The following is a 20,242-nucleotide window of genomic DNA, read 5'->3' on the forward strand; positions in this document are numbered from 1 at the left end:
CATATACATTAATGATAACAATTGTTTTACTACTCAGTTGAACTTATTAGGTGTGTTTAATGTTTATAATTTTAGTTTTGTTGTTGTTTTCGTCATCATTCATACCCAGAAATAGCATCTGTGTTTCCGCCGGTGTTGGTATACAATAATGTATATGTGTACGTAACAAAAATATATTACGCTTGCGCCAGAAAAGCTCTGTGATATTGTATGACGGAAGGCTTGTTAGGGGGCTAGGTGGGCGAGAGAGGTGATACAAGCCCGGGTCGAGCAATGAGACGCCGTCAGAGCGGCGTCGCGACGCGAGCGTTCGCCTCCGTCGGCGGCACACTAGGTACACAATACTAGCTCGTACTCAGACGAGTCCGAGCGTGCGGTCAATCCGGTCACTGGCCGCGATCCAAACAGAACCAACTAAACCGATTGACTAGTGACTTTAACGATTGGCCAGATCTCGCGCTTACTTTATCGCGACTTATATTATTTTTAAAAACAATAACAATTATTATTATATATTTATTACTAAATATTTTATTTCTCTCATTCAAAGAAGATAATTGCGCGCCAATTTACACGTGCGAAGCTCCAATTAAGAAGATTTATTATTTTATCTGCCGCAACATTTTACCGTAAAAATATTCATCCTAAAGACGTTGGATAACATTCATCGTTCAGAGTAACAGGTACGTGATTACGACGTGTTAAGCTCTATACTCTTGAGCTTACATCAATATACTCCACTTATATCCTATCTATGTACATGCATATATTTATATTCATATACATATATGGATGTACGCTCAGTATTATAATTATTGAGTCAATTACCGAGTATATTAGTTAATTCAATCGTGGTTTATGGCATTCGATTATACCAAAACTATCTTGCGTGGTATTTTAATTATTAGTTTATTATTATAAACAAAATTAGATAATTAATTGCGGGCAGCGCACTAAAGTACGTTACATATATTTAACAAGTTTGTTATATATTTTGTAACCACACGGTTAACGTCAAAAGTTGTTGATAAAATTAATCGGCAACGTCGAGAGACGACAGAGGGTAGAGCTTTCGTATCCTGGTGGATAATAAAATTTAAATTTTTTTTACAAAATATTTTTTCGATGTGATTTATTTGTGGCGAATTAAATATGACTGGAATTTTGGAAATATTGTTGGCTTATGTACGTGTATATATATATTTTTTAAAAATAATTTCTTCATTCTTTACGGCAATTGGTTTCACCCGGTCTTTTTGTTTGACGAAAAGGAGCCGAGGACAATTGTTATTTACCACTAGACAATTGTCTTATATATTTATATATATAGATAGACAGTTTTATTGTTAATGTGCAGTCTGTTGTGAAAGAGGTGGTGAAAAGAAAAAAATTTCTATGTAAGAAAAATTGCCGGACGAAAAATGACAATAAGGACAAAGCACTCAGAAGTGTCTTGGGAAATTTAACGCAAAGGATAAAACATTGATTTAGCTTTTTGTATAGATTGTGATTTAACGTTATCATTAAAAATAAAGGTAAAAAGTATCAATGAGGCGAAAATGTAATTTTAAAAAATCGATTTACTTTGAATAAGATACTGAGAAAAATAGATAAGAGTGCCGGGTGTTGGAAGTACATATAGATGGTGTTGAGTGATACAGATGAGGTAAATTGACTCTGAGGAAAAATGATGCGGAAGATTTATCAGCTACTCATTCAATTCGTACGATTATAAGAGGACGAGTGTAATTTTATTTGGATTTCATGTACGAGAGTCCGAGAACCCTTGAGAATTCAGAGAGACATTTTGTGAGCTTATAAATTCAAATATTGACTCGTCGTTTCATGTACTATATGTCTATACATATATGGTTATTATATAGATATTTTTATATGGATAGTATTGGAAATTTTTTAAAATTCCATTTAATTTAAATTCCATATTTTGAATTATTAAATTTGTAAATAGTTAAAATTCCAATAACTAGTATGTCATTTCGTGTCGTCCAGTTGCAAAATATCGAGGATACCTCAAATATTCATATTTTTCAACTTGAAATCTTATTAAAAACTTATGCCATCCAAAGCATGACTATCTACTTTTTCTTCTTATCCATATTCTTCTTTTTAACTCGGCTTATTTCATCTTATTTTTTTTTTTTTTTTAGATTTTAATTTAAAAATTTAACTATTACTAATATTATCTATAAATAATTCCAACGAAATAAATGTAAACAAATTTAAATTTGCTTTTAAAAAATTTAATTTTCAGTAACAGTTATAAAAATATTTAACTTTAAAGTAAAGATAGCATTCAATAATAATTAGATTTAAATTAAAATATTATAAAACTGTCTTACGGCAGTACTCTAGTATTTTAAAAATTTAACGTCAAGTGTTTGAGTAGTTGCATTTAAAAAAAACAAATACTATCTAGGTCTCTCCGTTTCTCGGCTAAAATTTTAATATCATTCACTGTTAAATTTTTTATTGTTAAAATGATTATCTCCCGTGAGCCGGAGAGCTCTTGCAATTTCACAAATCTCACGATCTTGAGAGTTTATCTGAAGAAGACTTATTCTTCTCTTCAGTACGTGCATTTAGAGTTGTCTTTGTTTCTTCACAAGATTTAACAATGTTTTTTATTTCTTTTTCTTTCATCATTTAATATACTTTTTCTTCTCATCTTTTGTCGCAAGTTAAAGCCAGAGATTTATTTTGCACCGCGTATTACTTTGCTCGGAACTCGTTTCCTTCTCTTTTTCTTTGACTTTGTTCTTATTTCTGCGGGGTCAGTTATATAACTCAACACTATTCTTCTTAGTCTTTAGGAAACGTCATATATTTCACGGTTTCCTGCAGTAAACATAAAAATATACCAGCTCTATCTTACGCGTTGACACCTTTCACGATAATACATCTTTTAAATGCTCATAATTTATATACTTTATCATACATATCATATATAATACAGATGTACATCATACTTCAACTATAATCCCATTAAAGTAATTACTCTTGTTAAAATCTCATGAAACGCGTCATTAAACATACATTACATTCATTATTACTTTTAAATAAATAAAAAAACTCAGTAAATACTTCATCGCTCTTATATTTTTAGTAAGTAATTTTATAATTATTTAATTACATGACTCGTCAAAAAAAAAAATGTTGTAAGAAGTTTTTTTTTCTATTTAATATCATGAAGTTCTCGCGTAAACTTGATGAAAATTGTCTAAATGAAATTCCAGTTTTCCGGTATATAATCTTCAGTGAGTAATTTCTACGAAGTAATTAAAAAAAATTATCCGGGATGAAAATTGTCGAGTGAATTTTTACTTGACGGAAGTAAGGGATTTTTAAATAAACTAAAAAAAATTTGAATTTTTTATGTTCAGCCCATCACTGATCATCGTTATATAAATTACAGCTGATCCGCGTTATCTGTATAGATTTATAGTGATCGCTAATTTTTATTCATTTTTGTCATGCTAAATATAAAAATTTCATGCATTATCATCATTTATCTTCGGTGTACTCTGATATAGTTGACAGGTTTTTTTTACACGCAAATATAGAAACGACGCTGTCATTAAACGCTAATGTTAAAGTTTTTTTTTATTTTTCGTTTTAGTAAAAAAACTTTTTTTTTGCCGATTCAAATAAAATGGTTGACAAAGTGAACCGAATATGTTGATGTAAATACGACGAGTCACTTTGTTTAAGTTCGTAAGTAAATTAAAAAATTGTAGGGGAAAGGGGGGCAAAGTGGGCCCCTTAAGGAAAATAATTATAATATCATTTTTTTACGCGTTTACTTATTTTCAGACCCTTGATACTTATTTTCAATCCATTATACTGTGTCCATTAAAATTGACAAATCGAAAATTAGGGGTAAAGTGGACTCTCCAAAAAATTTAGGATTTCATGTTTTTTATTCTTTACACGTGTGATATTTGCAAATAACTACATGACAATTGTATTTTAATAATATAAAAGTCATTTTAATAATCTGCTGCGATATAACTTTTAAACGTAATTTTATTATCTTTAATTTTTTTAATAAATTATATTTAATGAACGGTTTTGGTGGCCTATTTTAGCCCTCATTATATAAGAAATTTCGATAAACTTATTAGCCGTCCAAATTTTATTGGCGTATACACTGTAAAAAATTTTTTGGACTCGGTGTAGTGTAAATGTCTCGGTGTAAAAATTTTTAAAATCTTTACACCGCCAAACGTGTAAATGTAGAATTCATGATAATTTTGCGCTATGAAAATTAATCATAAGAATATCGAAATGTTCAAAATACTATTTAATATCGAAATAAAATTAATGTGGTTATTGATCAAGCAGTTAAAAATATCCAATGATTGTTTGTTACTCATTAATTTAAATTACGAACTACAAGGCCGCGTAAAATTCTCCGGGTCCATTTTTACACCGAAAATTTTTACAGTGTAGTAAATTTTGAGGGGCCCACTTTGCCCCCTCCTCCCCTACTTTGAGATGCCAAGTGTTAAAAATATATTTAAAATTATTCATGATATTATTATTTGTTAATTGACTAATTATCGCACAAGGCATTATTAATTAAAATTTCGTGATAAAGAACTTTAGAATTTATTCAGACAATTGATTTGCTAGCAACCGTATAAATGATTTCGCGTCATTATTTGAATTTCTTTTAACAATGTTGTGATTTATTTTTTTATCCTCCTTTTTGTTGTCGCTGATATCATCGCCGTCTAACGAAAGTAACTTTTTCTGTAACAAACTTTGATTGATTGAAGTTTCAACAAAAAAAAAGTTTTTTTTCCGATAACTTTCAGCTCGCTAGACTTTTTGCAAATAAATAAAATTGATTTGATAATTGAATATATTTTTAAATTAAAATTTTTCTGAAACTAATTCACGTTTAAAATTAAATTTTCTCGAAGATTATTCTTGGGTTCGAAATCAATGTAAAAGTTTCTTCTTAATTTTGAAGAATTAATAGTTAATTCTGTTAACAGAAATAGCAACAAGATCGCCGCGAAGTCTTAAAATGTAAGTTAAAGTTAAGTTAGGAATCAAGTTTTAAAATGTTTCTTACAAGTTAGAAAGGCTGTTTCTTTGAAGTTAATCGACTTGGAGCTATATGGTGTCAAGCTGTCTACCATTGTCCAGAGTTTTATAAATTTACTTGCAAAGCCAAACTGTAGATAACTTTTTCCTGTTCATTCTTTATTTACTTACTTCCCCTTTTCAACAAAAATTAAGTTAAATAAATGTTTCTTTTATTGCACACCTCGAGCGCAAATGCCTTACGATCGAAATTATTTTTGCGACTAATTCACTCACGTTGAATCATCTCTACATTTTTTTGATCAGACTATAATGAGTTAAATTGTATACTAGTACAAAGATAAATTATTATCTCTCTAAAAATAAATTAGTGAAATTCACTACAAATTAGTGGATAGTCGCTATTTCTACAGCTATAAGTATAGAGGAGCCTGGGACACGACAGCCCGCTTGCCGGTTTTTTTTTTGTGGCTTTTCACCATCAAATTCGTTTATTTTCCGTCTATTTCGGAAGAATCAGTCGAAATTTTGCAAAATCGAAAAAAAAATAATTTTTTCGTTACAATTTTTTTTCTAGTGGTCCATTTTACCCCACATATCACATATTGGCCTAAAATATGATAAAAACATTATAGAGGTTATAACTTCACGGAAAATAAAAAAAAAAATATTTCCTTAATTTTTTAGGGGGGCCTTCGTGCCCCAGGTTTCCCGACCACTAATTCGACTAGTGGTATATTTAGAGCTTGTTCCCAGTGCATATTCGCTAATTCGTAGTGAATTTTACTAATTCATTTTTATAGACTAAAGAATAATATCGACCTGGTATTCAATCGATTCATTACTATTCCATTGATTTAAAATAAATTATTTGAATCCAAGAAACCAGTGCTGTCAATGGCGTCCTGTATGAATCTTTGGAACTACGATAACTTTCGAAAAATATCATGAATTGCCGTAATTGTTCTGAAAGAAAAAACCAAAAAAATGTGAACCAAAAATAAAAAATAACATATTAACGATTATTATGAGTGATTGAGGTATGCACTTTTGAATTTTCCAACATTTTTTTTCGTTTTACGGCTGGTTTGTACAAGCATGTTTCATGTCTCGTAAAAAATAATGCAAACGTTATTATCATAAATATTTTTCAAGACCTGTTAACGAATACACGTGTTAAAGGGCATTTACGTCATATCTATAATGAAATTGTTTATCACTTTTACGACCCTCGCCCAAGAATACTGAAATTCACAAACAAAATATGATGTTTTCTTTTGTTTAATCAAGCTATTAAGAATAATAGTAATCTTTCCCCTAGATCACAAATATTCAGATAATAATAACAATATTTCTTCTTTCAATAACAATCCAATCGTCATATATACATACACATTTCTTTTCTCGTATAATTTTTCTGTTTAATAAGAATACATTAAATTAACTACGACGATTGGATATCATCTAAATTACATAGATAAAAATAATATGATGTATAGAATAAATTATCCAATTCACTTGACTTAGTCAAAAAGTTTTTTGACATTTACATATTTCATTGACATTCAGCAGAACCTTTATTTCTTTAGCATTCCATTTTCGCGATAAAAAAAATGTAAAACTTTAAATCCATTGTCACATTTCATTATTCACTCCATTAAATATATTTATAAATGTCTACCAATATATTTGAATTCTATTAAAAATTAAAACGTCCATTATTTTTATTTAAAAAAAAAAAAATATCAAAACTTGTTAAATTTTTTCCCGTGCATTTATTAGACCTTTTTTCGGATTTAAATATACTTAGTTTAAATTCCGTGAATTAATTTACCTGAAAAGTCAAGTCTAATTAAGGATAAAAAGTATAAATAATTTAATTTAACGAGTGCTTTTAATTTATAATTTACGGAATTTTTTAACTAATTTAAAGTTTTTTCTTCTATTATTATTATTATTATCATAATATTCTAAATAAATAATTATAAATATGAAATTGAAATATTATACTTTCATAATTATCGTAGATAGAAATTTTGATGAAATAATTTGCAGTAAAAAATTAATTGGTTTCTTGTTAATTACGTGGGTAAATAGTTGTGTGTATTTACTCGTCAAAACGAACTTAGGTGAAGATTGGTGCACACTCTCCGATTCAATTCTGTACAAACCCTCGTGCAACTGGTAAGCGGAGTTAAAAAAAAATTTTAATATCAAAGCAACACCTTAATCACTCATATTTTGATGTAAATATTAATCAAAATTAAAAATAATTACACTCATAATATTTTGAATTTAAATAAATTTGACTGCATTGGAATCTCTGCACAAATTTCCGCCTTACCGAGTACAAGCTATGACATTTAATAACTTTAAATCTCTCTAATTATTTTTCATAGCATTCCAATCTAGAATAATTGGATGCTCATACCATAAAAATAAAAGTTAACTTATTCGGTATTTCGGAAGTTGTCGTTACCACGAACACGCAAACGGCCAACGAACGAACCACCAAAATGGAAAATTGAATTAGATTTTTTTTAATTAAACGACAAGGTAAATCGACCTAAAATAATATCGCACTTGATTACTAGAATATTTTTTTTTTTTTATAATAGTGTGCTATTCAGAAAATTTAACGATCCACGCTTGAGGTGAGCGCAAAAATAAAACAAAAATTGATAAATTATTTTATTAAATTTAAATTGATTTTACCGATAAAGATTAAATTTAACACAATAAATCACTTTTAAAATGTCACGATATGCAAGGACGAAAACAATATTTATCATAAAACAGTGGACACATCAAATCTATTTTTATAAAAAGTCGCAATGGAATTTTTTCTCAGACCATTAATTATCGTCTAATATAAAACACATGACATGTAAATCAGATCCACCCACTACTGCAACCACTACCTTTATCTAGATATTTATAAACGATAAATAAAAACCAAAAGTAAACAACAAACATCCGGAAGCTATAAAACCTTTAAAACTTTCCCCGCGGATTATGTGTTATCTAGTCCAGTTTAATAAATATAACCAAACGCATATACAAAAGATCGTAAAATGGTATAAAATTTATTACTGATACTCTTTCCGGTAAGTGAATAGTAATGGACTTTCAGTGTACACCATTAAACTTTTTTTTTTATTTTTATTTACTCGCGTATACATTCACGAACAATTTTCCACTTTTGATAAATTCGCCAATAATACATTTCCCTGTACTAAATTTAATCCCAACAATTTTATACACAAAACAGTTTACTCAGATTAATGTTCTATTCAAGACTTTGCGAAGCAACTTTTGCAAACTTTCGCTCTTCAACCCCTTGATTAAATCTTACTCTCCGTTACTTTTTGCGTTAAATAAACCAAAAAAAAAAAACAGGTAAATTTATTTATTGCGCAAGGCTGCTGTTTCTCATTTAACTATTTCTACCTCTACTGTGACTGTGACTGTAACTGTAACTGAACAGAATGCGCATTAGAAAACAAGCCAACAATGGAAAATATGTTTGAAATCTGTGCGAGAATCCATTCACCATTTTAACCATTACATAGATACGATAAATGACTATAATACCGTAGAGTTATATAAAACCGAGACACAAAACAGCCTCGAAAATAGCAGTATATCTGTTCAGCGGTAGAAGTTGATAGTGAAGAGCATCCAAACAATTTCAATGCCCATGAATATACTCTCTGGCAAGTCGATCATCGTATCATTCCGGGGATTACATTACCAGAATAGAGATTTTAGGTGTAGGGTTGTAGAGTCTAGGGTCTGTGGGATGATAGTATAGCTCTTCTATCACGACAATGTATAAGAGAAACATTGAAGAGCATTTGAGAATGAGGTGTTAAGCCTCACACTACTTGGGGTACTGGGAAAGCTGGATGATAGTCTAGTGTCGAGGGTAAGCTTGGGTAGTAGACGAATTATTCTAGTACATGTATGCTATATCCATGTATATATATGTATATGAAAGGACGACAAAGTTGATGACGGTGAAGGAAGAGGTTGCTACGTGCTTTTGAATGAAAGTCCCGACTAAGCGAATGCCCGATTAGAAATCTTCTCACGCTGAGTACGACTAAGATGACAACGACCTAAAGACAGCTGATGAAAATTATGAAGGCCCAAGTTTAAGTGTTCAGTGTGATTACCAAATATATATCTATATATATATTTGAGCAGTCGAGACAGGGGAGTAGTAAGTTTCAATCCCAAGAGTATTTTCTACAAACCCTTAGACTTAATGAACGAACAAAGTCGAATGAGCACTTCTTTGTGCGTTTGTTACCGTAATAAAATTTATGCAACTCTTGATTACATATACATTGCTCGGAAAATACCCAACCTTATCTTACTTTCGTGTAATGAAATTAATTAATTGAATTATAAAAAAATAAATAAAATAATTGAACCGACCGAGAAAATAAATGGATTAAATTTAATTCAAGTGCCATTGTCCCGGCTTATCTTGAACTTTAATCATATTTTTATTCCCTATCTTCGCATTTCTTATTTAATTCCATTTCTGTTATAAATACAAACATACCTACTGCGTTGTTTACTTAGTTATTCATCCAATTTAATATTACTACGCAGTAGTCTCAGCTCAATAAAGAGAAAGTAATAACTGACGGGAGGCCAATTATTACTCATGACTTGATATTTTCCTGCCCACATATTACGTCATCCAACTTTTATCTGATAAAATACCTAGCATCTATATCTTCAACTCCTTATCCGCCGCAAATTGAAGTAAATCTCTGGCGTCAGAATGTATACAGACGACTGCGCATTAACATTCACAAAGCATCGAATAATATATCCCTAAAATCATGAAGATAGAGTAGTTCAGAGCTAATAGACTTTGTAACCCGAAATTCCACATTACTACTACTATAGATATATATTCTCTATTTCTATTCCCATGTACTTCTCTGGTTGACTCTATGCACTTCCGTCTCTTACCCCGTCTTTTAGCTCTTTTACCGTACTTAACTATACTAGTGCACAACAGAATATTTACTCATGTGTATATATCTCAAATTGACGTATATATAGAGAAAGTGCATTAGCCTCAACACACATCCATACACAATCCCACATAACCAACACAGTATTTTCTTCAATGACGAAAGTCTCTCGTGAATCCACCTTTCATGCAATATTATCTCAGTTGCGAGCGTGTTACAGTCGAACAAAGTTTCCTTTTACTACGACTCATACTACTTATATAGCAACTACTGAAATCCCAATGAATCTTTTCTCTCTTTTCTTTTCATTCGTTAATTCTATCCATTCTTTGGTGAATTTTATATTCAAAAGTTATCTCTCGACGTTCCTAATAATAAACTTCATTATTATTGGAATAAACCTTTATTATTATTATTATTATTATTATTATTATTATTATTATTATTATTATTATTATTTTTTTTTTTTTAAAGAGAGAACTGAGTAAATATATAAAACATGACATCGAAATCTGACTACAATTTTTTGTCATTTTGTTATTATTGTTGTTGTTTGTTTTGTTTTTCATTTGAACTGTGAATTTGTAAACAAATATACTGATAGAAGTATTTATTTGAGCCAAATAAGATTTATTAATAGTTAATATATGATTTATTAAATGAAGTTTATTTTAGCTAAATAAGCCATTTCTTAATAGTTAATAAATGGCTTATTTGAATAGAAAGAAATGACACATGAAGTTCAGGTTATAACTTTGAATGGAATGAGTGTGATTGTTAGCCAAAATTTATTATAATAATTCATTTTTTTTTATAGCTTTTGTATAATAATTTTTATCCTCAATTAACATTAATTGTGTGTATTATTTTCTTAAAAAAAAATAAAATTTAACAGTCCTATAAATTATTTGTCATAACCTTACTTAAATTCATGTGTCATTTCTTTCTATTCAAATAAGCCATTTATTAACTATTAAGAAATGGCTTATTTGGCTCAAATAAATCTCATTTGATAAATCATTTATTAACTATTAACCCTGATTAAACAACTGAATTCGATCGAATTGAACAGAATTAAATTTTTGATTCTATTTAATTCAGATAAATTCTGTTAATTCGGTACCTAACTTAAAAATGAATTCTGTCTAATTCGGCAGGAAAATCAGAATTTATCCAAATTAAAACGAATTTTGATAATTCTATTCGGTTTAATTCTGATTAATTCGAAAATAATTCTCCATTTTCTGGTTCTGAATCCGAATTAAACTGAATTAAACCGAATTTGAAATTTTTAACTCGGTTTTATTCTCTTTAATTCCAATTCAAACTTTTAATTCAGTTGAAATCTGTTTTGAAAAATTCGACAGAATATAACAGAATTAAAATTTTGAATTCGGTCGAATTCAGTTGTTTAAATAGGGAATAAATACTTATTTGGCTCAAATAAATACTTCTATCAGTGTAGCAAACTTGCCAAATAAACTATGTTATTATGATGATGATGATTATTATTATTATTATTGTTATTATTGTTATTATTATTATTATTATTATTATTGTATATCATAGAAAAATTTTGTATAATTTTTCTCTTTTTTTTCGTCATTTATTAAATACTAAAATATTTAAAAAATCTTTTGTGGACTTAAGCAACTTTAAACTATTTGTTATAAGAACTTATTATTAATTAATATATTCAAGGTGAATTTATAAACTTTTACAACTTTTTTCACAACTTATAATATACTTTGAGTCATAATACAAAGTAATTGTGAGCATAACTATTCTGAAAGAACTCACGCAATGTAAATTATTAATTCCACATAAAAGTTTACAAAACTACGCAGTAGTGTTTACAAATGTGCACGTGTAGGGTTAGTTAATATTAGAATATGTATGTCTGATGTAACATTAATCAATTTAGAATTTGCATAGCTTACATATTTAGGTGCACCACAAGCTCAGACTAACGCCAATAATCCCTGAGGTTTCGAAAACGTTGAGAGATTCACTGAGTTGTAGTAGCAGCAACTACTGATCTACGCGGTCTTGTTCGTCATCAACTATTATCAATGTACCAAGAGAATGTTACGTAAATTGCTCTAGGGTTAGACCAATCTCGACTCAGTTGTCGGCATTGTTGACTCGCTGTATTGAACGTGATGCTTTCCACTGATAAGATTCGAAATTCCCCCCAATCACGCGGAAAATCTATTCCCTCTACCTCTATCATTTTTTTTTTATATATTTATTTACTTTTATTATCGTTATACATACTGTAACATATTATATTATTCCCTCTGTACATAAATGTACGCCTATTAAGTATCGATTAATACGTATGTCGTGACTATGGGTAATTTCGGTTTAAAAAATGAAATATATCTGAGTAAAAAAAATTTATGTATCAAACATATGTAAGCTATGCATCATATATGAACTTTAAAATGTAATTCATAGACTTTATTGCAGCTTAATAAAGTCTATTTTATATAGTTTTGTTTTTCAATAGTATCACGGCTATTTTATGTTCCGTACGTGCGAATGCCGAAGAGTTTTCGATGAAATTCGCAAGGCATGTTTTCACGTGATTCGAACACAAATTTAATGCACTTACTCAATAAGTATACGGTTATCTTTATTATTAAGAGAATAAGGAAAATTTTGTTCCCGCCATATCTATATGATAGAATTAGTTAATGTTATTGAAATTGGTATCATTAGATAGGTCTTGACTTGAATTTGTGCCTTTTCATAGTTTAAACTCTTTTTAATTCCCAAGTATTCAGATAAATAGATTTATCTAAATCATTCGAATTACATTTAAATTACGCGAGAAAAAAGACGATCGGATTTATTTTCTTTAGATAAATTAATACTTTAATTATTCTGTCACTAAATATGACTGAATGTCACTGAATATATAACTATATTATTTATATCGCGTTACTTATTCCAAAATGACAGATTTTTATACTCTTTTTTGGTTTTATGAAGCTTCTCAATGCCAAAAAAGTGTGCATAGAAAAAAAAGGATTCATCGATACAAAAAATCTTTACTCGCCTAAAGAAAATTTTTACTTACCCCAATAAATTTTTCGCATTGTCAATTGAAAACAAAAATTTATTTAGAACTAGAAAAAATTACTCGGTGCAAGGAATTATTTCGTGACCAAAAAAATCTTTTCTCGCCCCAAGATAATTTTTGTATTCAATTGATAATGCATGAAATTTCTTGGTGCAAATTAAAATTTTTTGCGGCAAGAAAACCTTTTTTTCTGCGTATTTTATAAATTTAGTAGTGATATTTGGGCAGTCACGTAGTGACTGCAGGTTGCTCGTAGATATATATTTATATATATGAAATTTATACAATCTATAACCGATCGGAAGAAAATTGAAAGCGAGATGTACATGCTCTGCATGAGAAAAATTATTTTGATTTAAACCCAATAACATGGGTTAAAAACTAAAATTAAAAACATGGTATTGTATAAAACACAATTAATAAACTCCTTGAATAAACCATGTTCTAAGTGCTCAAGAGGATGAATAAAATAGATATTTAATGAAAATATAAAAGTAAAGTAAATATAAGTTGTAAAAATGACAAGAAAAAAAAAAGTTTTTAAATAAATAACGACATGAATTGTTAGGACGAGAAAATAATGTAGTATTCCCTGGGCCCCGGAGCGCCTCGTCGCTCACCTCGTGCCCGAGAAATGGATCCTCCCAGGTAACTAGGTCGTACCTTGGAGATCAGGGGAAACGGGAAAAAAGAGGCGGTAGAGTCGTGCGGTTATATTGAGGTGGCTCGTAGGAGCCGGAAAAACGATGATCGAAGTCGCTAAAATCTAAAAGATTTTTTTTTATTCTCTTCTCTTTTCATTCAATAAGTTGTCATATTTACTTTACCATATGGATGAGAAAGTAAATTTTATTTTAAAGCATAAAAGTCCAACCAAAAATCAGGGAGGTATTTTAGTTATATAAAGACGTTGAGCTTAGGATAAGAATTTATTTCAAATATATCGATACATACTTTTGGTACATTAAAGAACAAAGAAAAACAGACACATGCATTCATACATTAGTGTGTAGAGTTCTAAGCTTTTACTATTTATTTACGGTGAGTCGGGTTCTATACATACAGACAAGGTAAATGTGAAAACACATTTACTATGCACTTGCCTGCGTAGTCCTCATATCCTTAAATATATATATATATATATATATATATATATATATATATATATATATATGTATATATAAATATAAACATGACGTACCGTCAGGTTGAAAAGTAAATAAAACTCAAGAGTGTAAAGAGCAAAGGTGAAGATGAAAAAAAAATATATATGTATGCACACATATACACTTCTGTATATATTAGAAAAAATATATGTTATATAAAAACTCTTATAAAAGTTAGCAAGAAACATAAAAAGTATAAACTTTGGCCATTTGCCAGTAATGTGTATTTACTGTCAGCGGAAATGGACTCAGGAAATTATAACCGCTACCCAGTAAATCTGAACGTTATCATAATTCATCTATTTCCTATCATAAACATCGTTTATCATTTAGCTATTAATAATTTTCTATAAAAATGAATATTGTCCATTTCACAAAGTTCATTAAAAAACAATCTCTGGAAAAGAGGACTACAAAAAATGCATAGTAAAAAATGATCACAATCACCGGGAGATTTAACGTTTATCTATATCTATATTTATCAAGGCATTACTCAAAGATAGTGCTAGATTGAATCTGATTTACCCAGACGTTAATATTCTCACGGACTGAAATGAGAGCTGAGATAGAAAGAGAATTAAAGCGACGTCAACGTTGAACTTATATTCGTCTAGCGTTGTGTCTACTGTCTAGAGAGTCTAGACTCTAGACCATTACTTATATATTTATATATATATATAACAGAAAATGTCGTTAATGAATATTTAAAACTCCAGCAGAAATCTCAACTGAGTGCTCTACGACCACTTCGCGTCCTTCTCTTCTCTTAATAATTTACATATATAAACATTAATATTTATAACATCCACATCACCAACAGTACTTAGCTATTCAAACTAACCAATAGATATTCATCATTATACCGGAATGTAACATAACACTACACCAGCCAACGATTATTCGGCAACGGAGGTATTGCAATTTCAAAATAAATTAGATCCAATATAATATACTCACATATATTTATATATATATGCGCCCGGAACGACTTGATTATTGCATACACTAACACATTTCACAGCAGATATAGAAGAGAAATGTGATGTGCAAACAGCACCATCGAATTTGAAATTACGTGTCGACGCTTCATTACGATCAGACTCATCTGATGACGATGTCCGCCCAGTGTGATGTGATATCACTCATTGATCCGGCGTACGGTCCAACGGATATCGATTAGATATTGAATTGAATAGAGTAGCAAATCTTCTATACGCAGTTATACGCTATAGTTATATATCACCTCTACAGAGTGAGTTAAACTGCACGATTGGAACTCGCGACTAACCGATTGTGCCCGCTTTTATAATTCATCCCCAGTCTATCCATCAAAATATCGGTATACAATTCCCCGAATAATCAAACTCCAATGAATTTATATATCATTATTCCAATTTTAATGCCTGAGACCCCGTATGGAAAAACCATATACTGTCGATAATATATAAAAAAATATATGGTAAATAACTGAACATATATGGCGGCAAAATTATTAATATTGATTAATATATGATTTATCATATATAATAATTTATACGTTTAATATTATAATAATCCATATTATTTATAATATATGTGATTATATACATGTGATATTGTATCAAAAATGATATGTCCGATTTATATATTAATTTATAACGTAAAATATATGTTTCATCTTATAAATTAATTTATAATTTCAATATTATTATCAACCATATAATTTATAATATATGTAATTGTATACATATGATATTACATCTCAAAATATATTCTCGTTTTATATATAAACTTATAATTTCAAAATTATAATAATTTCGATATTATTATTCATAAATAATTTAAAAAATACACTCATACCAAAAATTAAAGGAACAAAAAAATTTTAGAAATTTTTTAGTGATTTTTGCAAGACTGTAACTTCATGAAAAATAATCGTATCGAGATTAAAAAAAAAGCATTTTATAGCTTGAAATCTCTAGTTTTATATTTGTGCCAATATATATAAATATATATTTACATGTATAAATTTTATATGTCAGTCATATAATTAAATCATATATCTTATCATATAACTTAAAGTATAATATAAAATATTATAAGCAATATTTATAAGTTAGCATATAAAAAAAATATATTACCGATATATATGTTGCAAATAATAAAATCATATAATATTTCGGCGAAATTTTGTATATGGCTCCATATATCTCTTCTTATAATTCCATATAATTTATCATATATTTTGAATTATACTGAAGCTCATATATTGCTTTTTCATACGGGACCATATAAATACATTTATTAACAATCGATCGATTAATTTGGTTCAACAGTGTAATAAAATCATAGAACAGCTTTAATTTGAAATAATACTGGATTTCGATTGCTTAAACTAATTCGCGCTGTTAGTTAGCATTATAATGAACGATAGCTATTAAAATTCTTGATACGAGTAATTATAATAAATTTTATTGTACACTAATGACGATAAAATAACAAGCGAGGAACAAGTCGAGAGAGTGTTTGAGATATTACGACATTTAATCTGTGGCAGCTCGAGAATTCAAGTCGTATGTTTAACTACACAGTAGGGAAGCTTATTAGTGCGTCAAATGATGCACTACTATCGTCTCGAGTTTCTTCACTACATCACGTCAAGATAAATTTTCATGTGTTTCATTATTGCACTCAATTATTTAACGCTGTGCTTACTGTGAAAATTTATAATTATTGTGCGTGATGGAGAAATAAGTGAGAGCATTAATATTAAGTAACTACACGTACAGTCTTTATTGTTCGGATAGACATGTTCGAGCTTATAAATTGGCGGGATACGACACAAGAACCTCCGAAATACTGAGAGGAAAATAAAGTCGGGTAAATGTGAATCACGTCTCGTTGAAACGATTCCTTTGGGCGAGCTTTGAAAGTTAGATCAGCAATGCACAAAATAAAACTGATTGTGCGCTTTTTTATCTTCAATTCAAAATTTTTCATGTTATTGGACTAGCCCCTCGTGTTCTATTTGTTTCAATAACAATGAAATGCCCGTTGTGAAAAGGTAAATTTATTTGATGTCCGTATAATTCTAGCCGAGGTTTTACTTTTTTTATTCAATTTCTACTATCAGATAAAACGGATAATTTGATAAAACGCGCCGTTTATTTTCTATCTCGAAAATAAAAAAAAAATATCTATTTATATTTAAACTAAAGAATTCGTTTCTCACATTTCCTTTGCGTACTCGTGTTTTCACGTGCTTATTTTATTTACTTCAAAGAAAAAGTACACGTGATTCGAATATATAAGCTAAACTAATGTATGAATACTTTCAAAGCTCATTCAATGAAGCCGTCACTCGAAACTTGCATTCTATTCACAAATAATATATACAAACTGTATATAGTTCATTATGAAAGTTTGAAAAAATAAGTAAATGGTAACTTTTACTCGTAACAACTTTGAGTCTGCTCCAATTTGTTTTAGTTTGTTATTCAAATTCATCGTTCGTTAGACTAAAAAATACTTGAATAATATTTATCACCTCTTGTCCTTTAATTTTAATTAATTTTTTTTGATGATTTTTTTGTACCTCGTAACCCGGGTGGATTCGCATGACGGTAATTTACCGTAAAATACTCCCTAAACATGAATAAGTGAATATTTACTTATCTTCACTAATTCATATTAAGAGAGTACGGTATTCCTACGGCAAATTTGCCGCAACGTACGGTAATTTACAGCAATATAAGGTAATCTATGGGTACAGTCCGCAATACCTTGTTTTTAATAACCATCACAATAAAAACTAGTCGAAAATAACCTAATACAAAAATGACTATTTACAAAAATAACTTTATACAAAAATAACTAGACACAATAATATCCTTGTAATTAATATCAAAGTACAAAAATAACCAGATACAATAATAACCTGGTAATAAAAATTTATTGCCACTATTTCATATCAATTTTTTTCATTAATTTATTCATATCAGATTTATATCATATCGATTGGATATTAATGTATGCTGATATTGTTAACTAGATATTTTAGTATATAATTTTTATTTTTATGGTTATTTTTGTATTTAGTAATTTTTGTCATTGGATATTTTAGTTTTATGTTATTTTAGCATGAATATTTTTGTATGAGAAATTTTTTTCGTGATATTTTAAGCGGACACCTAATCTACGGTATCTTTTACAGTGAATTACGGTATAAGTACGGCAATATGCCGTAATTTGCGGAATTTTTACCTCAAGCACCGTATGTTTGTTTATTTTTACAGTGCGATAATTCACTTTACGGTAAAATACCGCAGATTTTGCGGTAAATTACCGCCCTCTTGCTGCAAGTTTACGATAAAACTACCGTAATTTTGCTGTGATATACCGAACTTTTGCAGTAAAATATCATACGTTTACCTTAAAATACCGTAAATTATCGTAATATGGATTCGCCAGAGAAGCGATTGTACATTTCTTACAGGTTCAAAAGAAAATTTTCTAAGAAATTAGTTACTTAATTAATTCAATAAATCACTTGTCTTTCTTAAGCGATTCCTTTTAACCCTTTTCTATCACTTTATCTTCATTTACTTTCCCTATAAATACAAAGTTTTTTTTTTTTTATATTCTACCTTTTCTTCTTCTGGTTTTCTTCTGAATCGCAACCACCATCATCTAGTACCCAGTAAATTTATTCCTGAGTTATGCTGACGTTTTCACTTTACTACTCTAACAATAAATTTGTCCTTTCTTACTTTTCTTCATAAAATTTATCTTTTTTTCTTCACCTTTATTTTACCTCATCGTCAGTTTTTAAAAATCAATACCAATGTACGCGAAACCCAGACGAATCTAATTAACTAAATTAACAAATTTAATAATCAGTCAAGTTTTATTAAACGAAAAAACTATTTCCGTTATTCAAATTAATAATTAATAACTCGCATAACTTTATTAAACTACCACCCGCTGTCTAATATAATATCATACATATATCTATACAGTATAATATTCAAACTATTGATCGAATTCAAAAGGATTTGAGCTCTGGCTTTTCCGTCAAACGCCAATGGGATTTAATAGACATCACTATTATCACCTCCTGACACATTATCAGCTGTCTATATAATATATAATACCCATAAGAAAAGAACATCATTTTCGCAGTAAAAAATCATAAGATCCTATAAAATCACTGAAACATAAATAAAGAAAAATTTATGAACACGTTTAGTTGAACTCTGTAGCACGTGTACTAAATTCTTAAATGGGACAGGATCATAAAATCGACCTCTTCATAACACTAAACAACTTAAATTCCAAAAACAACTCATACACTGTAAAAAATCACCGGGGTAAGTCCAAGTGGTGTAGGTGTTAAAATTATCGGTGTTAAATTTACCCCCGAAAGCGGTGTGAAAATAACGCCGTCACCGGTGTAAATATTCTGTACCGGTGTTAAAATAACGCCGCCACCGGTGTAAATATTCTAGACCGGTGTTAAAATAACGCCGCCGCCGGGGTAGATATTCTTTACCGGTGTTAAAATATTTTACTTTGTGAATATTTTTACTTACTCGATCACCACACTTGTTAATAAATGATATTTTTTATTAATTTTCATAAAGAACTGACATTTTTTGTGTTTTATAATCTTTAAAGTTAATACTCCAAGCGGACGCTATTTACCCCGCTTTTACACCGGCATTACTCCGCTTTTACTCCGGTTACCCCACTTTAACACTGGTATTTTTAACACCGGTGTATTACTCCTCCTACACCGGTGTAATTTCATTGTTACACCGGGCGGAGTTAAAGCGAGTCCATTTTTAACACTGCTCTTTTAACAGTGTAGTAATAAAATGAAAATGGTGAAAATTTGCGAAACTTTAACGAAGTAAATTACGAGCCATCATGGTTCGTTT

The 20,242-nt window shown here is 29.4% G+C and overlaps 1 protein-coding gene across 1 annotated transcript in view; it reads left to right on the top strand.

Annotated features, from left to right (window-relative positions):
• The first annotated feature begins 256 nt into the window (after window positions 1–256).
• The window catches only part of LOC130675549 (uncharacterized), a 52,176-nt gene continuing 32,190 nt past the window's right edge, over window positions 257–20,242 (top strand). The window contains exon 1 of the mRNA XM_057481307.1: window positions 257–683. The gene's annotated coding sequence lies outside the window, so the exon portion shown is untranslated. The remainder of the gene's footprint in view (window positions 684–20,242) is intronic.

The sequence above is a fragment of the Microplitis mediator genome, chromosome 10 (assembly GCF_029852145.1).
Source record: "Microplitis mediator isolate UGA2020A chromosome 10, iyMicMedi2.1, whole genome shotgun sequence".
Lineage (NCBI taxonomy): Eukaryota > Metazoa > Arthropoda > Insecta > Hymenoptera > Braconidae > Microplitis > Microplitis mediator.